Genomic DNA, 8,678 nt, shown 5'->3' with positions numbered 1-8,678 from the left:
TCATGTTGAGTTATTGAGAACAAGTGAGTATGGCTTTAGGCCGCTTTTAGCAGTATTCCAGCAAAATCACAGCGTCACAAATTAGGTGAGGTGAAATTGGTTTGAACGTCACTTCAAAGATAATTGCATTTATATAGCGACGTGCATGCACGTGTGTGTGTGTGTGGCTGTGGCTGTGGCTGTGGCTGCTTTCACTAGTCCAGACTAACATCGAGATTTCTAGTCCACTGAGACACAATACCGCTGTTTAGCATAAATACCACACTTAGACACAATATACTGACTCCGAGCCGACCAGATCCTTAATGCTGAGCGCTAGGCTGGGTAACAACAAGTACCATATTTCAACGTCTTTTCGTACGACCGGCCGGAGATCGAACCCCGGAGCGGACGCTGTACCACTGGACCACTGGACCACGAAAGTGGTCGGCAGACATCAGAAATGACCATCACAAATTCAGCCCACGGCTTGAGGGGAATCTAAGCCGGGCTTCGACGTGACGAGTAAAGGCCTGCACAGATACGTTACTCCTCCGCCCCCGTCGATTAGCAAGTCGCTGACCTGGTCCACTTGCACAAAGCGGTCTGAGCGCAACGACTACCTTAACTAAGGCTTAAGTCTAATATTAAAGTATGGGAGTTGCGATCATCTTGGCGCTATCGTCGCTTTGTAAAACGCGGCCCAGGCCTTATAAGAAGCCAAGCTTTTATTTCCAAACCTCACCTGAGGCACAAGCCATCGAAAGAGACAGACAAGCCTAAGTTGAAGTGAAGAAGTTACGATTATCTTAGCATTACGATCGCTTTGTGGAACTTGACCCTGCTCTTTGACGTGTAAATACGGTAACTTTCACACCCCCACATTAATATCATGCAGACACAAAGTATATTTGACCCGTGAAGATTCGGTGTTAGAATAGGTCTTCAGTAACCCTTGTGCATGTGCTGCTCAAGGGGTGCATTTGTTTGAGCTGTTGTTTCTGTTCTCTGGGAACACAGTTCAGAAAAAAACTCCACTACAAAATATGTCTTCTACCAACCTACGAAGTAGTGGGTGGCATATAATGAATTTGAATCTATTCAATTTATGTTGACCCGTGAAGATCCGGGGTAGAATAGGGCTTCAGCAACCCATGCTTGCCATAAAAGGCAGATTCCGGGGTAGAATAGGTCTTCGGCAACCCATGCTTGCCGTAAAAGGTGACTTTGCTTGTCGTAAAAGGCGACTGATGGGATAGGGCGGTCAGGCTCGCTGACTTGGTTGATGCATGTCATCGTATCCCAATTGCGTGGATCGATGCTCATGATATTAACCACTGGACTGTCTGGTCCAGACTCGATTATTTACAGACCGCCGTCATATAGCTGGAATATTGCTGAGTGCGGCGTTAAACAACAAACAAACATAAAAGGCGACTATGCTTGTCGTAAGAGGCGACTGACGGGATCGGGTGACTGTTATCGTATCGCAATTGCGTGGATCGATGCTCATGATTTTAATCACTGGATTCTTTGGTCCAGATCGCCGTCATATAGCTGGAATATTGCTGAGTGCGGCGTTAAACAACAAACAAACATTAAAGGCGACTATGCTTGTCGTAAGAGGCGACTGACGGGATCGGGTGACTGTTATCGTATCGCAATTGCGTGGATCGATGCTCATGATTTTAATCACTGGATTGTTTGGTCCAGACTCGATTATTTACAAACCGCTTTCGCATAGCTGGAATATTGCTGAGTGCAAACAAGAACCAGTATAATTACATGCATACGTGCATACGTGAATATATGTAGGATTAATGTGGTAATACTGACAACTAGAATGAGAGTTATCGGAAGAACTAAATCATGGAACCGCCAGATCGAATCCAGACGACTCATAATGATTGTGAATTACTGTGTGAGATGTGATTACATAAAATATCAGTGTGGTTGACTCCTAAATTTATATTGAACGGAATCATCGCGAACAAACCAGGGAATGCCAATATTTGTGAAGTTTCTAGACTATGGCATGCCTGAAATAATGTTTGCTTAGGAATAAGGACGAAACGTCGACTTCGTTTTGAAAAGGTAATCTTTGACGATGGCGAGAGGGTATCATGGGATTCCCTCAACGATAGTCTATAATACAAGAAAAGGCAAGGCTATTCATTCAACCACCGCCCCCGTGGTCTAGTGGTAGAGCGTCTGCCCGGAGACGGGAAGGTCGGGGGTTCGATCCTCGGCCATGTCATACCAAATGACGTTTAACGGACTGGTCGGTTCGGAGTTTGATACTGTGTTCGAGTGAGATATTCATGTTAAACTGCGCCATGGTATCTCAGTGGGCTAGCACTATAAATTTGGCATTAGTCCGCACTAGTACAAGCACACACACACACACACACACACATACACACACACACACGTGCACGCGCGTCGCTATGTAAGTGCAATAACCTTGAACGCGACGTTAAACCGCATTTCACCTCACCTCACCTCTCTATTCACCTGCTGGGGAATAAGCCAGAGTGATACTGCAGAGAAAGGTAACGTAGAAACTTTGCCCGATCCTCGGCAGGGAGTGATTTCCCTCAGTGTGGAGTTATTTCCCTTTTTGCATTGGCTGATCCAGGTTTACATTTCAGGTTTAATGTCACTGATTAACTTTAATGATTTATGTGCTAATAACATTATTTGAACGATGGTGTAACATTTAGTATATGGGGCTAAATAAATTTATCATGTTTATTTTTACTTTTGTGGGAACTTTCACTTATTTCATGTTTTGATCTCATTAAAATCTTTGTACCGCAAGGTTCAAGAAATCCATTGGACCCATTTTGGGCGTCCATCTTGTATTTCGAAATTGTCGATTTCTTTATTGATCAAACCCCTTCTCATTCAGTTTGAATGTGAGTGAGTTTGGTTTTACGCCGCTTTTAGCAGTATTCCAGCAATATCACGGCGGGGGACACCAGAAATGGGCTTCACACATTGTGCCCATGTCGGGAATCGAACCCCGGTCTTCGGCGTGACGAGTGAACGCTTTAACCACTAGGCTACCCGACCGCCGCCCCCCATTCAGTTTGATTTATGCCCAAGAAAACGTGGTGTGGTGGGGGGGGGGGGGGGGGGTGGGGGGGGGGGGGGGGGGGGGGGGGGGGGGTGTCCCCCGCCGTGTTTGCAACATGTCACCGTCTTTAAGAAAACCTGTCTGCGCGTTACAGCATCATTTGGTCATAGGTACTCGGAGAGTTCACTTCAATTATTTCCATTCATCACTATGGTCCGGAAAATTAAAGAACCAAAAATTGTAGAAGATACAATAGAGACAACTGCTGTGGTGCACATGTCTGCCACAATTGAGCCAGAGCCAACAACATCTCAAGAAAAGAAGAGTAGAGGGAGCCAGATTTACTGGGTGCTCTAATGGCGACATGCTTTCCATCTGTGGACCAAACTGCATGTGGAAAGTTCCTTCTTGACTCGAATTTGTCACTCAGTTGGCGCCACGCTTCAGGTGTTGAGGGGTGTCTTCACTACTTCATGACCATACTCTTCGATGATGGTTTCACAAACTTCACGAACAAATACTGATATTGTGTTGTATGCCACACTGAATGAGAAGGCCAAGCTGTGAGAACTGTTTCCAGTTGCCAGGAACCAAAGGGTGACAGCAAGCTTCAGCCCAGGACTCAAAGGTCTTCTCCAATTAGTGTCTTCTTTGGTCAATCTGGATGTGAGTCTTTGTACGAGTTCGTGAATTATGACATTCTGATGTAGCCCACGAAATCACTACTCAGATTCTCCTAGTCTCCTAGCTGTGGCCTTCTTGCGATCCAAGGTCTCAGACAATACTACCTGCGCCTTGTCCTTCTCATTCTTCTGTACACAATCATAGCAGAAACTGCAGCATTTCGATTTATTCTTTGCAGGCGGAGCAACTTCAACTGTTCTGCTGTTAACATTTTGACAACTTGCAAAGAAATATTTGATTCAGAAAAGCACCCTTTTTATATGCATTATGTTTTGATCGGTGATCGATCGACAACTAGTCACCGACCAGTCCCCGTTCAGTTGCAACAAGTCACCGAAGATTCCCTGACTGGTCACCGATCGGCCTCAACCAGTTGCAAACATTTCGGCGTATCTGCGGTGAACAGTTACCGATCAATCACTGACAAGTTGCAAAACCTATCGGTGACTGATCGGCGATCATACGCTAATTCCAAATATGGGCAGAAGTAGTTGCGCCGGTCTCAGCGATCGCCAGTCGGTCGCAAAGAAAATCAGTCGCCAAGAGGTTGCATCGTGGTCCCATTGTCTGTGTGACTGTAGCTATCTGTATTACATGTGGTCTCAAATGGATAGATATCTAGCATCTGTTGCGTGGGTCCTTGCAATGTTAGAACGTAGCTATAGATTGAGAATAGTATTTGACTAGCTAGAGTGAAAATAAACTTTTTTTAAAGAGAGCAAACAATCTAGAATTTTTGAATCATTGGGTTATACAAATCTTATAACTTATATTACTTATCTCAAAGACGTTTTATGTTTGAATTACCTCTCAAACCATTACTTTTAAATTACTGGTTTTATTGAAATCGGAAGAATAATTTCAGCAGAAGTGTTTGACAATTGACAAGTGCGACTATGTTTTTCATTTTATCAACAACCAATGATACTAAGTACAGTTGTTTAGAAACGCTCCATTGTTTGTTTGTTGTTTAACGCAGCACTCAGCAATATTCTAGCTGTATGACGGCGGTCTGTAAGTAATCGAGTCTTAACCAGACACTCCAGTGATTAACATCATGAGCTTCGGTCCACGCAAGTGAGGGGGGCGGGATGTGGGGAGGGGATGCGGTCAGACGACAGGGCCACCCGTGCCCCCCTCTGAAGGATGAACATATTGAACACACCACTTGGAATATACTCCGATAGGTCAGTGAATTTTAAGTGAGAGAGATTTAAAAAATACAAATGAATCCAACTGGTATGATTTGGCAAGTCTAGGTTGCCTCAGCTCTAGGCTGAAATTAAGCATTGCTCTGCGCTCCATTTGGATTTTCTTTTTTTATTTTGAAGTTAATATTTTTAATTAAGAAAACTTTATTTCTTGGACTAAATGTCAGTCCAACGCGTTCCAAGTTGTATTTGAGACGGCAATCGAATGCTTGTGTAACAATCATGCATGAACAGTTGCAATTGAATTGAACGGCTATTTGTTTTATGATATCGTGTCATTAGAGCCGGACAAGTATATTGCAGTAAATGTGTCAAAGGTATATGTCTTAACAGAATGGAGATATACATACACTGAATACTCGAGGGTGATGCTATTTAGGATTTGAGTCAATTTCTCCCGCAAGACCTGGCTTAAATGTCACTTGATGATTTATAAAATAATTCTAAGACATTTCACAAACTGATGTGACTTGATATCAAATATACATTTTTCTGTAAAATGTTTCTTGTCATTTCCAAGAATTAACAAGGGAATTTCCACTTGGTTTGAAATTGATTGTGAACGACTTTGAAATTGTAATATGAATTACAAGATAAGTTTAGAGAAAGCTGCTATTGCATAGTGTTCGAAAGAGGTTAAGAGAAATATCGTCATGAAGCTTGCAAGATCAAAGTCACTTGAGATATTAATGATTTTTGTGCTAGTTATAATAGGAGACATAATAGTCATATTTTTATACAATGTTATCAACGTTAAAGATCATGTAAGAGATAACGTTGATTAATTTGTTGCGTAAATTAGAGCCAGCAATGGCCCAGTTGTCTGAGGCGCCGCACGTCTTTGTGCAGTATTGCGTCTCTTTGTCGTACCAGAATCCTATGATCGTGGATTTGAATCCCAGATTCACCATGATAATGTTTCTAGATTTCACAGCACCATAGCCGTGTATCACTTCGGGGATTTCTCCCACATCACGGGGCGGTCGGGTAGCCTAGTGGTTAAAGCGTTCGCTCGACACGCCGAAGACCCGGGTTCGATTCCCGACATTGGTACAATTTGTGAAGCCCATTTCTGGTGTCCCCCGCCGTGATATTGCTGGAATATTCCTAAAAGCGGCGTAAAACCATACCCACTCACTCACTCTCCCACATCAAACTGACAAGCCGTGGTATAAATGGAATGCTGTTCAAAGTAGCGTTGCATCAAACTTAGATGTTAACGGATCACCTGTCGTCGAAGGCGCCGCAATCAGCTGTACAGAATTGAGTCTCTTGGGCACGCCAAAGACCTTTGATCTTGGGGTCGAATCCCTATTCGCTCCGATTATTTTCCTAGGTTTGTCAACACCATACTCGACCTGGTGGATGTCACCAAAGTGGTAAACATCATAGACCTACATCGCTTCGGGTTTCTCTCCGGCATCATGCTTACACGCCTTGATGTAACTTAAATAATGTCCAAAGCAGCGCTGATCCCAACTCACTCACTCACCCACAAGAAGTACAGAAAACGCTTAGTAGACAAAATCACAGACGGTTTCTGAAAGCATCAATCAATCCATCTTCCCGAGGCAAGAGAGTTAACTGACTATACAAGTCCAGTTTCCACCCTTGCCGAACTAGGCTGGAATTTTGGAGTTACATTTTGGCTGGACTAACGAGTCAAAATCGAAATCGCGCACCGAAATCGAAATCCGGTTCGTAAACTGACGTGCAGATTTCGGTCGATTGCAGGATTTGCAAAGCATGTGCACCGCCAACTCAATGTCAGCAGATATTTTCCAAATCTTTTCATGTTTTTAATCAAGGTGCCCACGTGGTTTGATGCATTTCGCGATGTAAGACCCGTTTTATCACAATATAGATCTTGATTATCGATCAGATCGTCCTGACTCAGCGCCACCATTTTGTGTGAAACAAACGCAAGTGAAACGACAGGTGGAATTAGATTGGTCCACAGGAGAGGCTTAGAAGGGACATAACTGGTAATAGCCACTGGTGGCGCTACGATCGAGCCCAGTAATTCCAGCCTAGTTCGGCAAGGGTGGAAACTGGACTGTAACATTCAGTTAACTCCCTTGCTTTGGGAAGACACAATCAATCCTGCTTGGACTGCCAAATACAAACTTAGTTCCTTTTCAATCTTTTTGGTACGGTGTATGTCTTTAATGCAAGGCTATTGACAGCTTGGGTGTTAAATATACACTGATGGTGTAGATTCTTTGACAAAATCACAGTGTTCTCCAAAAGTCCTGTAGACATTTGATTAGATATGACATCCCCACGGCACATGTTCCCAGTGCCATTAACCGTTATTCTGGCACCACTCCAGGTTTCCTTGGCATCCGACCAGCTCCCACAATGCATCTGTCACATCACACGTGCAGTTACGTCGAAATTCTTTCTTTAAAGTTGAAATGAACCATAATTTGGTTCGTGCTTCTTGTCAAAAATGATTGAAATCTTTGATCAAATTTGGTTGCGTGCGAGGAGCAAAACCTTCCACCAACACTTAAGCGCTGTTTATCTCGCAAATGAAATTATTTTATGGGTTGTTGGGATAAAGATCCTGTAAATAATAGAAAATACCAAGTTCTGAATCCGCGAGTCATGGGTTTTTCTGGCAGAGTCACCGCATGACGCAGCTGATTGGAGGGACCTTTGTTTGTTTGTTTGTTTGTTTGTTGTTGCACGCTGCAGTCAACAGTATTCCAAACTAGACAAACAAACAATCCGAGTCTGATCACGCAATCTATTTCAGTAACTAATGACCAGTAATACTGGGTGCCGATGATCGCCTTACAACAGGGCACGGATAAATATTATTGAACTTTACAGGCTTCGCTCAAATATTGCTGACCACAATCCCCGTTATGTTACTACAAGCACCGCCAAATAGCTGACACATTGCTGACAACAGGCATCCTTGATATAGATGACACATTCTTGACTACAGGCCGCCGTGATATAGCTGTAACATTGCTGACTACAGGTCGCCGTGATATAGCTGTAACATTGCTGACTACAGACCTCAGGGATATAACTGTAACATTGCTGACTACAGGCCGCCGTGATATAGATGACACATTCTTGACTACAGGCCGCCGTGATATAGATGACACATTGCTGACTACAGACCTCGGGGATATAACTGTAACATTGCTGACTACAGGCCGCCGTGATATAGATGACACATTGCTGACTACAGGTCGCCGCGATATAGCTGTAACATTGCTGACTACAGGCCGCCGTGATATAGCTGTACTATTGCTGACTACAGGCCTCTGTGATATTGATGACACATTGCTGACTACAGGCCGCCGTGATATAGATGACACATTCTTGACTACAGGCCGCCGTGATATAGCTGTAACATTGCTGACTACAAGCCTCTGGGATATAACTGTAACATTGCTGAATACAGGCCTCCATGATATTGATGACACATTGCTGACTATAAGCCCCGCCATATAGCTGACACATTGCTGACTACAGGCCGCCGTGATACAGATGACACATTCTTGACTACAGGCCGCCGTGATATAGCTGTAACATTGCTGACTACAGGCCTCCGTGATATAGCTATAACACTACTGACTACAGGCCGCCGTGAAATAGCTGTAACATAGTTGACTACAGACCTCCGTGATATATAGATGACACATTGCTGACTACAGACCTCAGGGATATATCTGTAACATTGCTGACTACAGACCGCCGTGATA

Source organism: Haliotis cracherodii, unplaced genomic scaffold (genome assembly GCF_022045235.1).
Source record: "Haliotis cracherodii isolate W230 unplaced genomic scaffold, xgHalCrac1.p SCAF_15, whole genome shotgun sequence".
Classification (NCBI taxonomy): Eukaryota; Metazoa; Mollusca; class Gastropoda; order Lepetellida; family Haliotidae; genus Haliotis; species Haliotis cracherodii.
The sequence above is the reverse complement of the archived record's forward strand: the minus strand, read 5'-3'. Positions refer to the sequence as shown.